The following is a 23,291-nucleotide window of genomic DNA, read 5'->3' on the forward strand; positions in this document are numbered from 1 at the left end:
GAGTTGTGGATATTTATTCTCCATGCTTCTTTCCTGCCAGCTTACAATTCTTTGGCAGCTACATTCAACTTCTTGAGACCATAGCTTCTCCAAGGGAATGTTTTTCTACAGTTATAGCTGCCTTTGGACCTAGAAGTGGAGACAGTTCTTTGATTTGTTCGTCTGGAAGTACTCTACCATTCCTATCTCTGTCCGCACGTTCATGAATAGACCTGTATTAGTTTGCTCTGGCAGCCAAACAAGTACCAGAGACTGAATGGCTTGAACAACAGAAATCTATTTCCCTCACAGTTCCAAAAGCTAGAGCTGTGAGATCAAGGTGTTGGCAGGATTTCTGTATTCTGATGTCTCTCTCTTTGGTTTGTAGATGGCTGTCTTCTCCCTGTATCTTCACATGCTCTTCCCTCTCTACCCATCAGTGGCCATATTTCCTCTTCTTATAAGGACACCAGTCATATTGGATTAAGGCCCACTCTTATGACCTCATGTTAACTTTATTACCTCTTTAGAGACCCAATTTCCAAATACAGACACATTCTGAGGTACTTGGGGCTTTAACATAGGAATTTCTAGGCAGAGAGAGGTACACAATAACAGCCCATAGCAAGTCACTTCAAGGGAGAGGTACACAATTCACAAGCCCATAACATTTCTTCAATTACTCCTTGGTAGTCCATTTGTCCTTGATGGGAGGCTAACAATCTCTGTCTTGGTCTCCATAGCACTTATGGCAGTGTTTCTCAAACTTTAATGTACATGCACATTACTTGGAAGTCCTGATAAAGATACATTTGGATTCAGTAAGGAGGAGGAGTATTGCTATTCTGCATGCTTCCAAATGATGTCATTATAATGCACCACATTTTGAGTTGCAGAGTTCTCTCTTTCTCTCTCAATATTTTTAAAGTTTTTTAAATTGAAAAAATTTTAAAATGCTTTAAATTTCCCAGTTGCTGGGAATTTTTTTTTTAATTTCCCAGTTGCTGGCATGAATAATCATTCCACTCAGCTGGTCCTGTCTCACCTTGGACTTACTGAGGCTAATTGATGTTCTGCTTTGTTTTATTTTGTTTTTTTTTTTTTTCCTGGGCTCCCAATAAATATCTTGACATGAGGATTCATACATCTTCATTTAATAGAACAGTGTGGTCTGACTTACTGGAAGTGTGAGTTCTGGTTTTCAGTGCAGTTCAATATAACATAGATAATGTTTATTGTAACTTGTTTATAAATGTCTCCCCAGAGTAACATGTTAATGAACTTTCACTTTAATTCTTTAATTCCTCAAAGTTGTTTGAACTAAAATGCATTCTATGTGGCATTATAAAATAAAGAGTAAACATAAAATAAAACATTATAAAATCTTTATAAATTAAATATATTGACATTTCCTGGGCTCTTCTTCTTTTATAATAGCTCATTAGCACAAAAATAAAATTATTTTAATTTGGACTTAAGAATTACTATCAGTCACTCTTCTGGGAGTTAGGCATTACTGGTTCTCTCAGGAAGTTCACATTTTTAATCCTAAATAATAATGTAAAAGGGGGATGCTGCTGTCAGTGTTACATTATATACATAATAGCAGGTTTTTTATAACCATTACCTTAAAACTAATAAATATTAACATGTCAGTTGAATAAATGGATGGATAAACAAGGGACTGGTTGGTGGAGTAAATGAACATGATATATTTACAAAGTATCTAAAAATAAAGGTGAAGAAGTATTGGTGAAACATCTAGTTGCATTGTCAAAGCTGTTAAGTCTTTCTGGGGAGTTTATATTTGATAGTGTAGGAAATAAGGTCATGAAAGTTTTTGGTTTTAGACACAGGCTTCCTGATGGGGCCTCTTTCCTCAAGTTACATGAGCTTGTACTAAAAATATCGACAGCAGAACAGTAAAAATATGGTAAATCTGGCTTCAGCTACACCGGCAAGATGCATGAACAACAGCCCCTGTACTTCCCTGAAGGAAGCTCACGTATTTATGCACACTCATGAGAGTCAGCAGCAGAGCCTCTGCCGATCCCCTCCATTATTTGCCTCCTTTAGGCTCCTGACAGCAACTCCTGCTACTTGTCACAAGCTTGATACTCTCCCTATTGACATAATCTCAAATTTCTACTGTCACCATTTTGAAGCGAAGGAACTAAGACAAGTCAGAACTGCCTTAGGCCCTGAGTGAATGCAGATACTTAGGATGCAAGAGGAAAAAAAGATGAAGCCAGGGGGTGAGATCACTGTACAAATATACACTGTCACATTCTTCACACTAGCCAGAGGTAAGTCACAAATTCCATTATCCGAAAAAAATGAAACAAAATCAGCTATATTAATCAGATTATATTCAGCCATAAAACTTGTCATTTATTCTATATAGGAATATTTTTCAGGCCCTGAAAACTACTGAGAAAAATCTACCCCTGAGGAGTTTCCCAGAATATGGCACCATGAAATGTGAATAGCATTATAGTCTGTCCCATAGACATTATTCAAGGAATATTTATTGATTTATATAATTGATTTGCTAAAACAATTAGGGTAACTGTAACGTATTTGTTATAGTTCCTCAGTGTAAGCTAAATAGATATTGTCATGGTTGTATAAAACTAATTTAACAAAGGAATAATACATCTAGATTTTAAATCTTTAATGATCTGACTTATCTGAAGTTTAGAAGATCTAGAGGAATAAATGTGTTGCGTTTCTTTAGTAAAATGTGTTTACTATCTCCTTACTGTAGGCTGAGGATATGGTTTCACAGTTGCTGATAATTTCCCTGAATCACGGGTCTTGGGTGACAAAATGTACTTCAAAAACAAAGTAGTAGAGTTCTAATTGTGGCAGGAAAGACCAATCTTGTCAATTTTGGATTTATTTTATGATTACATTACTTGTATACCACCTTAATTCAGGGTTCACGTACTGTGAAAGACAATGGCTTAAGTACTGAGGGTGAATACGAATAAGAACAGGCTGTATCTACAGTTCATAAAGTAAGGTAAAAATTTAATAGACACGATGAACAATTTGTTCGTCTAAACCCAAAAGTTTATTTCAAATTAGGTAGCATGGAGTCTATAAAATTATTATATACACATAAAGAATTGTTCTCACTCCTCTAAGTAGGTTATATTCAAAGAGAGAAAGTGAGCCCCGCCACTCCAGGAAACAGTTTTCTAATAATTTCAGTGACCCGAAAGGAAGCGGTTCATGCAACAAATAGAGGATTAATTGCTCTACAGAATTAAGTTTAGACAGTCTGTGAAAAAAAACTTGAATTCTTGTACATTTCAATAATACAATTAGGAAGGGATACATCCTTCAATTCACTTTTACTTGTAATGTTCTGATACTTACCCATATGTTCAGTTAGTTTTTTGAAAACTTAAATATTGCTATGTTCCACTAGAAAGTTCAGAGAACCCTAGGGTACCTATTGAGTGAAAACATTTGAAGTCATAGCACTGAAATAGTTTTAAGAAGATGTAAACATTACTTACTAACAATTTTCTTGAGAAATGTAGACCTTTATAAACAAATATTGGTTAGGAAAATGGACGTCTAATGTGGGACACATGCTCTAAAACAATCCTACTGATGTCCATTTAATTAATTTTGGTATTCAAATGTAAAGCTGATTTCTTAACTACCTCTTATCCCTAGCAAATTATGGTGGAAGGTTTTGCTAAAGGTTAGAGCACTAAACACAAAGTTACTCCCAGTACTTAAAGGAAAAGGGACTAAGCCATAGTGAAACAATTATAACAGGTGATGTGCAAGTAATATAATCATAAAATAAATCCAAAGAAAAATCTGTTTACAGATGAATATGAAATTACTGAAATCAGTGACATTCTGAGAAAGTTAATAAGAAAAATTAGGGCCATTCTTAAAAAAAGATTATATTGAAATAAAATTATGTAAAAAATAATTGAAATGTCATTGAGAACTCTCCATTTTAAATGTTTGTCTTCATAGGGTGAGATTGTCTTTAGTTAAATACCCGGCCCTCTCAATAGAAAATAAGAAGATAAGTATACTCCCAGAGACCTAGTCATACAATTTTAATGAATTAGTTGCAAAGAATTTTGGAATCTATCCATTGTTTGAAAAAAAAAATAGATCAATATTCTTTATGAAAAAACTAAAAGTAGTTGTTTCTAAGAGGCATTTTTTTAATTTCAGATCTTTTTTATTTGTTCAAATTTATTTAACAGGAGTGACTGAAATAAAAAATGAAATTAAGTCTCATCATCATGGAAATGGCTTTAAGAACAAATGGATCAGATGAATATTATTGCGTCCCATTTTGAACCAGTAAATAGTTGCCAACGATAAACAGCTAATAGTCTGTTGAAAATACTCTAGGTATGTTATATAATACATGCCTGTTCACAGGGGGAAAAAACTAGGTAAAAAACTTACCTGAACTAGTTGATTCCATCACAAGACAAGCACAAAAGCACCACTCATGCCTCTGAGAACATTGCACCATGCGCCCTTGAAAAAAGCTTTGGTTCCTTCATCGAGAGCAAACTTCCTCCAGTAGTCAAGCATGCTCGTGTACAAGATGTCAGTTCTTTTGTGTTCTGACTGCATCATCATACTGACACAAACAGTGTCAAATGGATAGGGAGTCAACCCAGCAACCGCTGTGATGGATTGTGCGATCATCCAGCTGATGAAGATGTGAGTATTCTTGGGATCTGGAAGCATGCTCTTTGCAGTGTCAGAGATACCAAAGTAGGCAGCTGGGTAGATGAGAATACCTTGGACAGACACATTAGAGCCTGGTACAGGCCCTTCATCCTATCAGATTTGTAGATCTTAACCAGGCAGCCACCAAGGCCTCTGAATTTCCTTTCAACTCTAGCTCTGCCCACATCAGCTGCTAGATGGGTGTGGGCAGCAGCAAGAGGATACACAAAACACAAGAATGTGGCCCCACTGGCACCACCTAATGCCAGACTCCCTGTAAAGTAGTGCGAAAACTGGGTTCTCTTGTCCACACAACCCAGGAAGAGCTTCTATTTATCCCTGAAGGAAAAGTTGAGAGCCTGGGTGGGGAAGCATCTCATGACATTGGTCAGGTTACCATGCCAGAAGGACAGCACTCCCTGCTCCTCAGGGGTATGAGCCACACAGTCTATAATGCCCTCCCTACTGCTTATCTGTGGTGATTTGCCTTCTGGCATGCTGCACTTGCAGCAGCAGCTTGACCCACTTGATGGATGCTACCACGGTCTTGGAGATGGCCATGGCCACTCCACCTGCCAGGCAGTCCTTGGCAAACAAAGGACACAGCGCCATCTGTCATGTTGAAAGGAAAGAGGAGGTGGGAGACTGCAGGACTGCAGTAGGAACTGGCTGGGACTTTAGGAGATATATTTTAATATTTAAGGAGTCATTGTCAACTCCATAGAGCAAATTAATATGCTTTCTTAGCTTGCAATTTTTAAAAGCTTTTAAAAGCATTATTGAAGGAAGGGGGAAAGATGGTGGAGGAGTAGGGGACCCTATTTCAACTGGTCCCTGGGATTGAGCTGGATATCTACCAGACCACCCTGAGCACCCACAAAACCAGCCTGAGATGTAAGAAGATCTGGATCTCTACAAACAGAATATCGCAGCCGGTTGGTTTTAACATACGAAGCCAGGAGCCGTGATTCTGCGGGCAGATATCGGAGGATAAATGGCAGCGGGACGATGCCTGGCCGTGGGGATCCTACACCGCCGGTGAGCAACAGCCTCGCACTCTGGGGACTGGGCACAGACTCGCAGACCGGTAGCGGCGGAGGAAAGGACTTTAGGGCAGCCCCCAGGGCTGAAATCCGGAGCAGTGGGGTCGCACAGGCAAACTGGGAGCGGCTGGTGGTTTTAGAAGCACAAAGGGCAGAGATGGGCCCCGATCTGGAGGCAGGACTGGGAGTGCTGCGGAGGGGCACACAACCCAGGCTGCTGCAGTTTATAGCAGCACGGACAGAAATGGAGACAGTGTGGCCTGGAGAGCTCACTGAAGAACAGACTGCGGTCTCTCTGCTCTGAGGCAGAGGGTTGGAAACGGTCTCTTCTGCTCTGACTCGCGGAAGAGACGCAGAAAGCCGCCAGGGAAAGGCGCCAGAGAACAAAAGCCCCAAAGACTGATTCCCATGAGCCCATCCCCCGCCACAGGGGCGCAGGGCTACTCCGCCCAAACAGGGTTGACTGAGTAACAGCGCGGCAGGCCCCTCCCGCAGAAGACAGGCTGGGAAAACAAGAGGCCAGCAACCCTAAGGTCCCAAGAAAACAGGTGCATCTTGCTTGGGTTCTGGTCAATAATTTGGACTCTATACATTCCCTCAAACACCCATCAACCGAATGACTAGGAGGAGGAGCCCCCAAAATAGAAAAGACTCAGAGATTATGACTTATGCTGCAGATTTACAAATGGATGCAGATATAACCAAGATGTCGGAGATGGAATTCAGGCTAGCAATTGTGAAGACAATGGCTAGAATGGAGAAATCAATTAATGGCAACATAGAGTCTCTAAGGGCAGAAATGAAAGGTGAATTGGCAGAACTTAAAAATGCTATCAATGAGATCCAATCCAATCTAGATAATCTAACAGCTAGGGTAACTGAGTCAGAAGAACGAATGGGTGATCTGGAAGACAATATAATAGATAAAAAGGGAAAAGAGGAGGCCAGGGAAAAATAACAATACGTTAATTGTAGGAGACCTCAATACTCCACTCTCAGCAATGGACAGATCATCTAAGCAGAAAATCAACAAGGAAACAAGAGCTTTGAATGATACATTGGACCAGATGGACCTCATAGATATTTACAGAACATTCCACCCTAAAACAACAGAATACTCATTCTTCTCGAGCACACATGGAACTTTCTCCAGAATAGACCACATACTGGGTCACAAATCAGGTCTAAACCGATACCAAAAGATTGAGATTATTCCCTGCATATTCTCAGACCACAATGCTTTAAAACTGGAACTCAATCACAAGAAAAAATTTGGCAGAAATTCAAACACTTGGAAGCTAAAGACCACTCTGCTCAAGAATGTTTGGGTCAACCAGGAAATCAAAGAAGAACTTAAACAATTCATGGAAATCAATGAGAATGAAAACACATCGGTCCAAAACCTATGGGATACTGCAAAGGCGGTCCTAAGGGGGAAATACATAGCCATCCAAGCCTCACTCAAAAAAATAGAAAAATCCCGAATTCACCAACTAACTCTACACCTTAAAGAACTAGAGAAAAAGCAACAAAATGCCTAAGCCACGCATTAGAAGAGAAATAATTAAAATTAGAGCAGAAATCAATGTTAGAAACCAGAAACATACTAGATCAGATCAACGAAACTAGAAGTTGGTTCTTTGAAAGAATTAATAAGATCGATAAACCACTGGCCAGACTTATCCAAAAGAAGAAAGAAAGGACCCAAATTAATAAAATCATGAATGAAAGGGGAGAGATCACGACTAACACCAAGGAAATAGAAACAATTATTAGAAATTATTATCAACAACTATAGGCCAATAAACTGAGCAATCTGGATGAAATGGAGGCCTTCCTGGAAACCTATAAGCTGCCAAGACTGAAACAGGAAGAAATTGACAACCTGAATAGGCCAATAACCAGTAACGAGATTGAAGCAGTGATCAAAAACCTCCCAAAAAACAAGAGTCCAGGGCCTGATGGATTCCCTGGGGAATTCTACCAAACATTCAAAGAAGAAATAATACCTATTCTACTGAAGCTGTTTCAAAAAATAGAAACAGAAGGAAAACTTCCAAACTCATCCTATGAAGCCAGTATTACCTTGATCCCCAAACCAGGCAAAGACCCCATCAAAAAGGAGAATTTCAGACCGATATCCCTGATGAATATGGATTCCAAAATCCTCAACAAAATCCTAGCTAATAGGATCCAACAATACATTGAAAGGATCATCCACCACGACCAAGTGAGATTTATCCCCGGGATGCAAGGGTGGTTCAACATTCGCAAATCAATCAATGTGATAGAACACATTAATAAGAGGAGGGAGAAGAACCATATGGTCCTCTCAAATGGTGCAGAAAAAGCATTTGACAAAATACAACATCCTTTCCTGATTAAAACTCTCCAGAGTATAGGGATAGAGGGAATATTCTTCAAGTTCATAAAATCCATCTATGAAAAACCCACAGTGAATATCATCCTCAATGGGGAAAAGCTGAGAGCCTTTCCCTTAAGATCAGGAACACGTCAAGGATGCCCACTCTCACCACTCTTGTTCAACATAGTACTAGAAGTCCTAGCAACAGCAATCAGACAACAAAAAGAAAGAAAAGGTATTCAAATTGGCAAAGAAGAAGTCAAACTCTCTCTTTTCGCAGACGACATGATACTTTATGTGGAAAACCCAAAAGACTCCACCCCCAAATTACTAGAACTCATTCAGCAATTCAGTAATGTGGCAGGATACAAAATCAATGCACAGAAATCAGTTGCTTTCTTATACACTAACAGCGCAACTGTAGAAAGAGAAATTAGAGAAACGATTCCATTTACAATAGCACCAAAAACCGTAAGATACCTTGGAATAAATCTAACCAAAGAGGTAAAGGATCTATACTCTAGGAACTACAGAACACTCATGAAAGAAATTGAAGAAGACACAAAAAGATGGAAAAATATTCCATGCTCATGGATCAGAAGAATAAGCATTGTTAAAATGTCTATGCTACCCAGAGCAATCTATACCTTCAATGCCATCCCGACCAAAATTCCAATGACATTTTTCAAAGTGCTGGAACAAACAATCCTAAAATTTGTATGGAATCAGAAAAGACCCCGAATCACCAAGGAAATGCTGAAAAAGAAAAACAAAGCTGGGGGCATCACGTTGCCCGATTTCAAGCTATATTACAAAGCTGTGATCACCAAGACAGCATGGTACTGGCACAAAAACAGACCTATAGACCAATGGAACAGAATAGAGAGCCCTGATATGGACCCTCAACTCTATGGTCAAATAATCTTTGACAAAGCAGGAAAAAACATGCAATGGAAAAAAGACAGTCTCTTCAATAAATGGTGCTGGGAAAATTGGATAGCTACATGCAGAAGAATGAAACTCGACCATTCTCTAACACCATTCACAAAGATAAACTCAAAGTGGATGAAAGACCCCAATGTGAGACAGGAATCCATCAAAATCCTAGAGGAGAACATAGGCAGTAACCTCTTTGACATTGGCCACAGCAACTTCTTTCAAGATACATCTCCAAAAGCTAGTGAAACAAAAGCAAAAATGAACTTTTGGGACTTCATCAACATAAAAAGCTTCTGCACAGCAAAGGAAACAGTCAACAAAACAAAGAGGCAACCCACAGAATGGGAGAAGATATTTGCAAATGACACCACAGATAAAGGGCTGGTATCCAAGATCTAGAAAGAACTTCTCAAACTCAGCACCCAAAAAACAAATAATCAAGTCAAAAAGTGGGCAGAAGATATGAAAAGACACTTCTCTGAAGAAGACATACAAATGGCTAACAGACACATGAAAAAGTGTTCATCATCATTAGCCATCAGGGAAATCCAAATCAAAACCACATTGAGATACCACCTTACACCGGTTAGAATGGCAAAAATGGACAGGGAAGGAAACAACAAATGTTGGAGAGGTTGTGGAGAAAGGGGAACCCTCTTACACTGTTGGTGGGAATGCAAGTTGGTACAGCCACTTTGGAAAACAGTGTGGAGGTTCCTCAAAAATTTAAAAATAGAGCTACCCTATGACCCAGCAATTGTACTCCTGGGTATTTACCCCAAAGACACAGATGTAGTGAAAAGAAGGGCCATATGCACCCCAATGTTCATAGCAGCAATGTCCGCAATAGCCAAACTGTGGAAAGAGCCGAGATGCCCTTCAACAGATGAATGGATAAAGAAGATGGGGTCCATATATACAATGGAATATTACTCAGCCATCAGAAAGGATGAATACCCAACTTTTACATCAACATGGATAGGACTGGAGGAGATTATGCTAAGTGAAATAAGTCAAGCAGAGAAAGTCAATTATCATATGGTTTCACTTATTTGTGGAACATAAGGAATAGCATGGAGGACACTAGGAGAAGGAAGGGAAAAATGAGGGGAGGGGAATTGGAGGGAGAGATGAACCATGAGAGACTATGGACTCTGAGAAACAAACATGGTTTTAGAGGGGAAGGGGGAGGGGGGATTGGTTAGCCCAGTGATGGGTATTAAGGAGGGCACGTACTGCATGGAGCACTGGGTGTTATGCACAAACAATGAATCATGGAACACTACATCTAAAACTAATGATGTAATGTATGGGGATTAACATAACAATTAAAAAATTAAAAAAAAACTAATGATGTATTGTATGGTGACTAACATAACATAATAAAATAAAAAAAATAAAATAAAAGCATTATTGACAAAAAATATTGATATAAAATGGATTGTACATATTTAAAGCTCTGGGAGTCTTTTTTTAGATTCTTTGTGATTATCTGTATAGACAATCATATCTTTTGTTTTATTTCTCCTCTTTTTCTTTTTTTTAATATTTTAGTTATTTATTTGACAGAGACAGAGAGAGCACAAACAAGGGAGCAGTAGGGGAGGGAGAGGGAGAAACAGACTCCCTGCTGAGCAGGGAGCCTGATGCAGGGGCTCATGCCGGGCTCAATCCCAGGACCCTGAGATCATGACCTGAGCCAAGGACAGACGCTTACCTGACCAAGCCACACAGGCGCCCCCCCTCTCCTCTCCTTCTAATCTATATGCCCTTTTATTTTCCTTTTTCTTTCTGCCTTATTGCAAATCTTTCTCACTAGCACATCAACATAACGTTGAATATGAGTAGGGAAAGGAGACAGCCTTGCTTTATTTCTGATCTTAGGCAGTAAGTAGTCTCTCCTCAAATATGATGTGAGCTGAAGGATTTGTTGATGTTCTTTATTGGATTAAGGAAGTATCCTGATTCTAGTCTGTGGAATGTTTTTATCAGGGACAGATATCTGATTTTGCCAAATACATTTTTCCTTCATCTGTTGATAAAATGTGTTCTTATTTAGTCTGTTAATATGATAAAATATGTTTTTTTTCAAAATTGAACAAACCTTGCATTCCTGGGATGAGCCTCACTTGGCTGTGATGTAGGGCTGGGTTTGTTGTTGTTCGGGTTATCCTCAGTGCATCAAATGCTACAAATTCTTCTAGTAATATCTTTTGTCTCTCCACTTAGTTTTGAGTTTTCCTTTGCATTTCTCCCTAGAGAAAGCCCATGTCTTGCAGTTCTCCCAGATGTCTTCCACTATTAGTTTTACTAGATGCATGTTAGCTTGTTGGTAGGGAGTTGGGTGGGGTGTGTGATGCTCTGATAAGCCTCAGTCTTAAGTAGACACTATGAGCCTTGATCTCAGCCATGTGCCCTTTGTAAGTATACTGTCTCTTCTCCAGATGCACAGCTAGGGTTAGTGCATTCCCTAGAGCTCCTTCTCCAAGCAGAAACATTTTTTTTAATTCCTTGTTTCCCTCCTTAACTGCAGTGCTTTTCCACTAATACCATTAGTTTACAGTTTTGAGGCCCTAACTCCTACAGATTAAGGATTTTGTTCCTTAGATCAGAAGGGGCGACACATCTAGGGTGGGAATGGGTGGCAGCCACCCATTCCCACCTTGAGTTGCAATGAATTTCCACCTCTGCACGTGATCTACAAATTTGGTTGTCTTCCTACCTGCAAAATCCCATGCAGAAAAAAACTTATTTCATGAGGGAGATAGAGAGAGACGGGTCTGGATGGAGTTTTGGCAGTGGTTATCATCCTTGCAACCCCAGGAAGAACCATGAAGGAAGTTTTTTTGTTTGTTTGTTTTCTTGTTTGTTTGTTTTTTGCATTATTCAGATTTCTCCCTGACATTCCCTGAGCACCTTGAGGGGTTCCTAGAGAAAACACTCTGCAGAAGGGACACAACTATCCTATGTCTGTGGCCCTCAGGGGCTTTACAGTTTCACACTAACCATACTCAGCCTTTTGCAATTAATTAACAATGTCTACCTTAATATTATCACTGACTCATATGGCATTTGGTGGCATCTAACCCAGGTAAACAAATGGCTGTGTCCTGTTTCTCCCTGCCTGTGCTTCTTTTTCTCCAGATATTGGCTGAGTTCTTTTCCTTCCCACTCGAGTTCTCTCTAGAGTTCAAGAAAAATCTAATTTGCAGTCTGTTCAACTTTTTTCTCTTGTTCTAAGAGTGACAATGACACGCTAGCTCTCTATATGTCTGAACTAAACCCAGAAGTCTGTGTAATGAAATTTGGTTACTAAATTTACAAATGATGCTGTTCTGAGATATCTAATTTACTGTCTGCATTCATATACTGTCCAAAGAGGTTGAAGTGATGGAGAATAAAATTTCTGTGTTTTTTTTTCATTGTATTCCTAGTGCCTAGGACTTAGAAAACTGGCTAGCAAAATCCAACAAACATTTACTGAATAAATGTCTTATGAATAAATTAAAATAAATATATCTTTAGTTTGTTATTTAGAAAGTTATTTCTCACTTGCCTACATATCAAATTTACCTAAATAGGCAAATATATTGTTAATATTGTTGATAGTATATGGTTATTCCCTAACAAATCATGATCAATCACCTTCCTTTTCCATTTTGAAAAAGCACCCTTAAATTCAATGCAGTAGTGATGTGAGTGTTAAAACTATGTTATTTTCTTAACTATAACACTTGAGTTACATATTTAACCCAATTTAATTTAAAATAAATCACATCAGCAGGCAACAGAAAACACCACAGCGTCATTTTTTCTACTCTGATATCCTGATCTTATTTTGGATCTGGAGTCTTATGGCGATCATTTGAGTACATACTCCATACACAATTTTTGTAATTTGAAAGTCTTGCTAAAGTGCACAACTTTGGAAATTAACAGAAAATTTGACGGGCCAGTAGAATAGTCCCTAACTATCCCTCTGTAGTTGAAAGTTAAATAAAAATAATCCTTCTCCTGCTCACACGAATGCTTCCTTCAGATTTACTCCTGTTGTTGGAAAAGTAAGCTCAATTGCATTACATAATTTCTGAGATGAATATATAAAAAATAGTAAAAATAAGCTGGTTTGTCCAATAAAGATGACTAAGAATAAAATAAAATGTAAAATCTAATATTACATTAAAACTTTTGAACCATCGTATTAGACCAATTACCAAATTACCCCCATTATATTTTCTATTATGTATAGCATGTATGCACTAGAAAAATTCAAGAAATGAACAAGAACACAAAAGACAAGTTAAAAGATTCACTCATCAACATCAGCATAGAATGATTTCTTTTGCCTGAATGGAAGACATTTAAACATGACCATATCAGTATACAAAAAAAATTTAGAAGACAAAATTTGAAAATATTGGTGAAAGAACAGGTCATTACTGGAGCAAGTTCCCCAAGGCAACAAGAAGAGGTATGATACAAATTTTAGGCATTGGAATTAGCCTTAGATGGGAAGGAAACCACCACTTTTTCACTAAATTAGGATTAAGAGAGGAGGAGGAAAGAAAAGTGAAGGAGGGAAGATAGAAGGAAGATTGGTGAGCTATAGATTTGACAATCACTTTTCAGGAGATGGCAGAGAGAACGACAGGGCCCCTACCATGATTTTTCCTGTGGAATAGGAGCCAAGGTCATCTAAGGTCAGAAGGTATAGAGTAATAGGAAGTTGGCAAATGAATTTGGTCTAGGAGAATAGCAAGAGGGAGAAAAAGACATAAGAAGAAATGCCTCATGTAGGAAGGAATGTAAGTAGCACTGAAGGAGTGGTGGAAAGATTGGCAACCGTCAAATTGTAATAGTTTTGTAATTTTTTTAATTAAAATGTTGAGTAATCAGAGTGCAAAAAACAAGAACTCAGTAGTTAGGGACTATTCTACTGGCCCGTTATGGCTATTGGTTTGAACTGAGTTGGATTCAAGTGGCTTGAGTTAGAAGGGAACCATTGGAAGGACAGTGGTAATAAAGGTAAAAAAGGCAAAATAATATTCCCAAATGCAAGGCAAAATCTGTGTTGATAATTCTAATATATGCTACAATAATAAATAGGCTAATATTCTGGTTGTCTTTTGCTGTGTAACAAACCATCTAAAATCGAGTGCTGTAAAACAATAATTTTATTATGCTTGCAAATTCTGTGAGTTAGGAATTTAGATAGGGCAGGGAGGGTAGATAATCTTTGATTCATGTCTGGGGCTTCTGCCGGGAAGATTTGAACACCAGGGGGTGCACTGAGCATCACTCTCTTGCTCTATGTAGTATGTGGGCATCTTTACATGGTCTTTCTGTGGGACTTCTCCAGCATGGCATTCTCACTCTAGAGAGACTTTTTTCATGGAGCTCCAGGAGTGAGTGTTCCCATAAAGAAAGCAGAGGCTGCATGGTCACTTACGACCTCATTTAGGACATCACATAGTGTCATTTCAGAAACACTCTATTGACTGAAGCAGTCACAAGCCCCCCTAGATACAAGGGGAATGGAGCTTAAGCACCCCACTCAATGAGGGGTGTAGAACAATAGTCATATTTTAAAACTGTAACAGCTGGGTAAATATTGCTACTACTTAATAAAATGCTTAGTATGTGCCAGGCCCTGTTGTAGGCATTTTTCATATATTAACTTATCTAATCCTCCCAACATTTTGAGGGTGATATTATCATGACCCTCAATTTGCTGTATGGCGTTTAAGTAATTTGTCCATAATCACTGCTGGGGAAGCAGCTGTTGCATGACCTGTTGCCCTTCTCTGGGTTTGCCCAGTCAGTGCCCTGGGCCTGGAACATTTCCCAATACGGAAGCCAGGTCCTGAGCTATTGTTGGCCCAGATTCTTATTCCTTATTAGGAGAAAACATTCTCTGTTCTGGATACTCAGTGAACTTCCTTGTATTACTTAAGAGAGTCATATGTCACCTGGTCAGTGCCACCAGTATATCTGTCCCCAGATGGAAGGGAACAGTCTTTCCCACAGCAGGAGAGGGGCGCGTGCATTGGGAAAGATCTACTAGCCATGGCAGATCAGTGCACACTAACAAACACTGATCTTAATCTGTGTTGTGTCTCTTCTCCTTTCTGTGAGTAAAATGTTTCAACCAGTGTTTTATGTGTTCAGTCCTCCCTCAGTGCTCCAAACAAATAGAAGATGAAGTGGGCCAGTCTGCAAGCTCCTACTTCTGGTGGCTGGCAGTGTTATGATCCCTGCTGTCTCCATGAGGTGGGAATCTTCACCTGAGATTGGTAGCTGGATATTCATGCTTGACAATCTCATAATCAGAGACATCTCCAAGATTAACCTAGCCAGGCAGGCTGGGCTCAGAGTTTCTTATAATGGCCTGAATCATTATGTTTCTTTTAAAGCAGATGGAAAATGATAATAATAATTTGAAAATAAGTCCTCATACACTCATATTATCTCAATAGAACAGGTACTCTTTTCTTGCTCTAAACATCTCTTAAAGTGATTTTCTCAGAAGCCCTTTTCAGTTCTCTTTGAACAATTCTTGTTCACTAAATTGCTAGACAGAAACTATAGCTCCATGATCTACATCATGTTATAGATAAATAATAAGACAATAGCATTTCTAAATGAAATAAAATATTGTTGTAAGCCATCTCTATATTTGTCTAGCTAAAACTTTTACATCGTTTCATACTTGAAATTAAATGTGAAAGCTATGGGCCGGGGATCTGAATGAGAAAGAGAGCAGACTAAGAAATGTTGTTAGAAATCAGAGCACCAAGGGGTGCTTGGGTGGCTCAGTTGGTTAAGCATCCAACTCTTGGATTTTGGCTCAGGTCATGATCTTAGGGTCGTGAGATCAAGCCCCGGGGTTGAGATCCGTGCTCAGCTCCGTGCTCAGCAAGGACTCGCTTGAGATTCTTTCTCTCCCTCTCCCTCTGCTCCTCTTTCCACTCACTCTCATTCATCCTTATGTAGAAATACTTAAGGAAAGTTGAAAGCCCCACCAGGGTTAAAGTATTTCTATATAGGTGTGTGAGAATGACTAAAATTCATATTTTATTTATCCATTCATGCCTGAGGATATGCTAAATACTAGGTTAAAAAGCAAATTCATTAATTAGAAAAGTAGCACACATTAAATCATTTTCAACTATTAGTGTTTTATTATGAACTGGGGTATGTAATTAGCAGGCCAGTAGCCTAATGAGGCTTTGAAAATATAAAACAAATTAGTAGTAACATTTAGCAGTGAAAAATCAGCAGGGCAAGGTGTAGAGTAGTATCTTCATTTAAAATGTAGAGCATTCATGTAATGTATGGTGATTAACATAACGTAATAATAATAATAAAAAAATGTAGAGGGTTCAGACTTCAGTAACAGAATGGTGGAAAACAGGGAATAAGGGGTTTCTGGTTGTCTTTGATCAGAGGTTCTCTAACTGGTCCACACTAGAACCACCTGGGGAACTTTTAAGCAATATAGAGGTATGCCCTTCTTCCAAACCAGATATTGATTGAATCCATCTCAGTTGGGTCAAGAAGCCTCATGTGTTCATGTCTTTCCCAGTAGGTTGTAATGTGCAGCCAGAGCTGGGAACCCCTCCCTTAGCTTGAGATCTGCTATAAGAGGTCAAAAAAGGTTTAAATGAAACACCTTTACTTTACAATTTTCATATAGGATCTGCCCTAGATGGGGAAGATCACTACAATCTCTTTCCCTTGAAATGTCTTGTTATTTCTTTTTGCATCTGCTCGGCTGGGACAAAACAGTATGATATGCTCCAGTAGTTAAAGCTGGTTAATTTGCTAAGTTCTATTTAGGCCAAATAATGGTTTTTTAAAACTCGTAATTCATAACTTCTAGGTAGTCATTCTGCTAATAACAATCATATTCTTAGTAATTTAATAATAATGAGTATTTTCCCAGTTTACAATCTTTAGTAAGTATTTAGACATATTATGTTAGATTGTATATGGTATTGTATTCAGGCAGATAAAGTACAATGAATGCTTTAAGAAGTATTTTTAGAATTCTGTATTATGTAGACTTTTGTTTTATTATTTATTTTTTATTTTTAAGTGAGAAACTGAAATATGACAAAGATGACATATAAAAAATGTCACCTAGGATCATCACAATGAATTGATATGACTAATACCATTCTGCCACAAGTAACAAAGAATGCAATATGTAATATATGTCTTAAGTCTGGATATGAAAATATATGGTGTGTGTATATATATATATATATATATATATATATGGCTTGAAAATTAGAAACAGAAAACTTCAAATGTCATAAATTCTCATTACAACCACATATATAAATAGATATGGGAAAATAGGCTGGAAATAAGGAATGTGTGAAAAGTAAAGATAACAGAGCTTGCTATTCATCTGTTCCTCATCGATATCTTATTTCCTGGCATCCTTTAAAGGTAGAATATTAATGAATTCTAGAATTAATTTATCAAGATCATTTGGCCATAGAGTGCTTATTTATCTTAGAAGCTCAGTTTTCCGAATAAGTTTTGGACTCAAGTAAACATTATTTCAGCACAGGGGAGAATTCCACAGCCTGGAAATGTGGCTTTATTTGAACTCCAGGAGTGATGGGCACATTTCCCCTGTGTACTGGGGAAATGTGCCTGTCACTTTTATTTTAGCACAAATAACAGTGTCAGAAGAGCTCCCTTAAGCCTAATCTTAAGGTAGTTTTAACACAGTGGATGTCATTTAGAAGATAACTGAATTAATTTAATACATCTTTTACTAAATCTCCTCCATTTTTCTTTGAAACTTACCTGACCCTAGCTATATGAATTTCAAACATTCTAACCCAGTGCTGTTCAGTATAAATGTAATGTGAACTACAGGCAGACGCCTACATTTCCTAGTAGTCAAACAAGTAAAAAGAAACAAAATTACTTTTAATAATTACCTGTTTTAACCATTTAGCCAAGATGTATGTAATCAATATAAAAAATGATTCATGGCATATGTTATATTCTATTTTTCATACTAAGTCTATAAAATTCAGTGTACATTTTACACTTACAGCCTGTAATAAATCATACTAGCCAATTTCAATGCTCAATAGCCACATGTGACTAGTAGCTTCCTTATTGGTCAGTGCTGCTCTAACCTTCTTAGTAGTCCATAATGTAAACTGAACACAGATTATCATAAAAGTGAGTTTGCAAATCTTATTACTTATATAGTAATAATTTCATCCTATTTTCTTCAGAGCACTCAATTAAAAATTGTATGTATTAATCTCTTTAGATTAATATAATTCTTGCTATCTTGAAATACCTGGGCATAGATAGCTTAAACAAAAAATAAAAATATAGAGAGGTGAATATATAGATAAATAAATGGTCATTGGATATCTATCAGCCAACAGATGATTTAAAATGTACATATGCAAACAACTTATAAATTGACTTTTAACCTAATTTGTACAGCGCCCAGAACAGCAACATGGAATATACGTGCTCTAATGATGATGAAGATGATGATTATGCTGACTGGTTATAATTTTGTAAACAGTGAATTAATGTGTCCTCAATGAGAGATATGGCATCCTCATGGAACACAGAGAGGATATCCTAACACTTCTCCCCCCACTCTTCAGTAACATATAAAGTATCTCCTGTTGACCTAAATACATTGCAGAGTGAATGAACTGAAATCATGGAATTAAAACTATTTCCAGGAGCCATTACATCCTGATTCTCTGTATTTCATAATAAGTACTTCTGCCAAACACATGTCAATATCCAGTCAAATACTGTTGTGTATTGTAACCACTTTAAGAAATTTAATGGTTATACCATTAATGAGAACATTTCTCATTTTCATGTGTATTCCCACACCCATGGAATGCTATTCACACTTAAAGGACTGGGATAATGTCTTTCACAGTGCTGTATCCATAGAATATTGAACAACTACTGACCTACAGTATACCTATAATTTTTCTCTAAGGATATTTCATTATATCCTATTTCCCTCTTAGTCTGCGTGCAGAACTGAATCGTTGACAGAATGGTGAGATCCTCTCGCAGGAGAACAAAAATAATTTACAGTTCAGCCACTGGCCTACAGAATAAAATCAGGTATCCTAGATAAAAGACGTAACAAAGGGCAATGCTGTAACAACCATTTAAGTATGTTTTGTTCTAATACTTCTAGAGAAACTATATGCATATTTTGTTGAAAGCAAATTTGTTGAGATCCCAAAAGCAATATATTTTTTGCAGAAATATCTGGGAGAAAAATGACTAATTGTTGAAAGATAATTCATTGTATTTAACTCAGAGATGGGAAATTATTCTTTCACTTTGTGTGTGAACTCTTTTTTTTTTTTTAAAGATTTTATTTATTTATTTGACAGAGAGAGACACAGCGAGAGAGGGAACACAAGCAGGGGGAGTGGGAGAGGGAGAAGCAGGCTTCCTGCTGAGCAGGGAGCCCGATGCGGGGCTCGATCCCAGGATCCTGGGATCATGACCTGAGCCGAAAGCAGACGCTTAATGACTGAGCCACCCAGGTGCCCCTGTGTGTGAACTCTTACACTCTAAAATATTTTATTAATAGCCCTCCACATAGAGATAAAAATCCATATGTTCAGTCATGACTTAAAGCTTTCAGAATTATATTTCTCCTATTTGTAATAGTAATAATATTCTTAAAACACATCAACCAATATTTTCTAATTACTATGAGAAAGTATATTCTTATTGATAATAATTGTGACTAGCACTTTTAACTCTAAATTATAGCCCTAGTCAGGGTAATATTTATTGAATGTAGATGCACAGTGTCCCCTACTAAATGCCAAGTGGTGTGCTTAGAGTTGTAATAAAATAAATAGCAGAATAAAGTTTATGCCCTCAGGAGGTTGAGACAAATATATGCAAAGATCATTTTAATAAAACTCGTAAAAACAACTACCATTTTTGAGCCCTTACTACCTGACACTAAATATTATACAGATGATATATGTTAAATTCTCAAAGAATACCATGGCATAGGTGATTAATTTAGCCCCCTTTTAGGAAATGCTGTACTAATATGAAAAATGAAAAATGAGTTGAATCTTTTTTTTTGGAAAATGAGTTGAATCTTAAATGATGATATTTCCTGGAAGGCAGGAGGGATTGGTCACTCCAAAAATCTTTGCTTAAAGACACAGAAGCTTGCTTAGGATTTAGAATGTGTCTAATGTGGAGAATGGATGTGGGTACAAGAACACGATTTTGATGGCAATAATGAATGGACCAGGACAGTGGGATAGAAAGCTATAGCTATCACTCAGATGGGAAGAAATTACCATACAGTAGACTAAGTCGGTGTTGATGGGAACAAAGAAAAAGAGAACAAGTAAGAGAAGAGCAAGAATAGGTATGTGGATGATAAAATGAGTTTAATATTGGTTGTGTTACATGTGAGGTTGCTTCAAGATATCTCCATGAAGATATATAGAGGCCAGCTGGAGATAGAGGTTTGCATATTATGGGGAGATGGGATTTGGAGATCTGATTTGGGGGTCATCAACACTTTGGGCTGATTGAAATGGCTCACAGATATCATGGGGAGCACTACAAGATGCCCAGATTATTATTCACAAGTTTATGACTAGGTTATGGAAAAAGTCTGTATATCTTGTATGTTTTGACTTCAGGAGCTGAAGGCACATTAAATAATGAGCTATAAAAATATGGGGTGAAGATTCAATATAAGTGTATAAATATTACCAATTTATAAAGTAGGGTTTATGTAAATAGTAATATCTTCTGCAATATCTAAAGTAAGTTTTAAGTGACAAAATGCTCAATTGTTTCATAAGCAAATTTTAAGAAATACACTTATTACATATGTAAGGCACACCCAAAATCTAAGAAATATGTCTTTGTAAAGTATATAATCTTCCAATTATTGCTACACAAAACAAAACAATAACAATGTGGCCTTCCAAATACTTTTTCTGTAATGACAGAAAATGTAGGCCTCTCCCAACCTGTCCTCACTAGTAAATTATAATTGGGTATTTCCTGAAAATGCAGTTGTGCAATACAGTCTTAATGCTTGCCATAAGTCTAATATTATACTGTAGGGGAGGAAAACATTTTCTTTCTTCCCTTCTATGTTCTTCAGCTGGTCTATTAATTAAATTGACATAAGACTTCCCTTCTATGTTCTTCAGCTTGTCTATTAATTAAATTGACATAAGACATTAACAGGAAAAAAACAAATTTAATTTCCTATGTACAGGAGCCCATAAAAATATGAGACTGGAAAAAATGACCAAAGCAGGCAGCTTTTATACCTTTTGGACAAAGAACCGATAAATTTGTGAAGAATTAACAAGATAAAGAAGTGTGGGTTTGGGGTAGTAAATTAGTGAGAAAGTAAAAAACTTTGTTTATATAATCTTCCAGGCCCTAAATTTCCTCTCTCTGGTGATAAGTCTGCCTTCTACCTTTCTGGTACAGGGAGGGTACCTTTCACACGAGAGATTTATTTCCTGCTTTCAGAAGGACATACTGGGGGTCAGAGTGTTCTCCTTGCGCCGGCTGTTTCTTAAGTAACTTTAATTCAAAAAAAATCAATATGTCAAAGTGGTACTGAATTTTACTCCCCTTCAATACATAATCCCAGCAGTTGCTAGTTTCTATAAAGTTATAAAGTTATATTTTTTTATGTTCTGTTTTGTTTTGTTTTGTTTTTTCCCTAAGGTAAACTCTCCATTCTGGAGTTTGTGTAGGAACATGGTTTATCATAAAGTCAGGAGAAAGTTTAAAATTAATTATCGTATCTACTCACCTCCCAACCTATTGTAAATATGGGCATTTTACTAAGGTCTATTGCTGCTTTCTTTTGACTTGATGGAAATACGATTTACAACCCAGAATCCCATGCATAATTATAATAAAAAGTTGTGGTATTGTGATTTATAATAAAAAATATATATTCAGTCTTCCACTGTTCCTGGCACAGAGCTCCTAAAAATCTTGGAATTTCCTGTGATAAGAGAGATAAGAGTCCTTTTTAATGTTAATGAAGTGACTTTTGGGAAGCCCTTTGGTAACCTAAGAATGGGGGGGCTGGTTGCCCTTGGAACCAATTCTATGATTAGTGGGTTGGAACTTTCAGTAACCCCTTAACCTCCAGGTAGGGGAGAAGGGCTGGAGGTTGACTCAGTCACCAATGGTTAATGATTTAATCAGTCATGGGGCAACTGGGTGGCTCAGTCGTTAAGCGTCTGCCTTGGGCTCACGTCATGATTCCAGGGTCCTGGGATTGAGCCCCGCATTGAGTTCCGCATTGGGCTCCCTGCTCAGCTGGAAGCTTGCTTCTCCCTCTCAAACTCCCCCTGCTTGTGTTCCTTCTCTAGCTGTGTCTCTCTCTCTCAAATAAATAAATAAAATCTTTAAAAAATAATAATAATAATTTAAACAGTCATGCCTATGAAATGAAACTTCCATAAAAACCCAAAAGAACAAGGTTTGGAGAGCATCCAAGTTGGTGAACACATGTAGATTTGGGTAGATCAGTGTACCTGGAGAGGGGATGGGAACAGTGCCTTGCCTTGCCATGCCTTGCCATGCCTTGCCCTATATGTCTCTAACACCTGGCTTCCCCTGAGTTATATCCTTTTAAAATAAACCAGTAATCTAGTAAGTAAAACATTTCTCTTAGTGCTGTGAACTGCTCTAGCAAATTAATGGAACAGGAGGAGAGGGTCTTGGGAACCTCTGATTCACAGCCAGTTTGTCAGAAGTGCAGGAAAAAACCTGGACTTGTGACTACTGTCTAAAGTTGGGGTGGGGGCGGCAGGGGATTTGTTGGACAAAACATTTAACCTGTGGAATCTTATGCTTTCTCAGGATAGGTAGTGTCAGAATTGAGTTAAATCGTAGGACACCCGCTGGTGTCCGAGAATTGCTTGTGGGTGTGGGAAACCACCTCCTCCCCACCACACACACTGGAATTGGTACCAAAACTTATTTAAAAGGCCCTCTGCATTTAATTTCTTCTGCAGAATTGTTCTTAAATGTAACAATTATGCAGCTGAATATGTATCTAATGGAAACTGGGCAATCAGAAATCACAATTTCATAAACTATATATACATAGAAAATTTAAAGCAGTCTGAAGATATGAGAAGTTTTGGGCGGGAAATAGCATACTTATAATGAACAGTTCTATGATT

General features: G+C 37.8%; 1 pseudogene; it reads right to left on the reverse strand.

Moving 5' to 3' along the window:
• Positions 1–4,449: 4,449 nt before the first annotated feature.
• Positions 4,450–5,323, reverse strand: LOC118529518 (ADP/ATP translocase 2 pseudogene; annotated as a pseudogene).
• Positions 5,324–23,291: the final 17,968 nt, after the last annotated feature.

This window comes from Halichoerus grypus, chromosome 5 (genome assembly GCF_964656455.1).
Source record: "Halichoerus grypus chromosome 5, mHalGry1.hap1.1, whole genome shotgun sequence".
Taxonomy (NCBI): Eukaryota; Metazoa; Chordata; class Mammalia; order Carnivora; family Phocidae; genus Halichoerus; species Halichoerus grypus.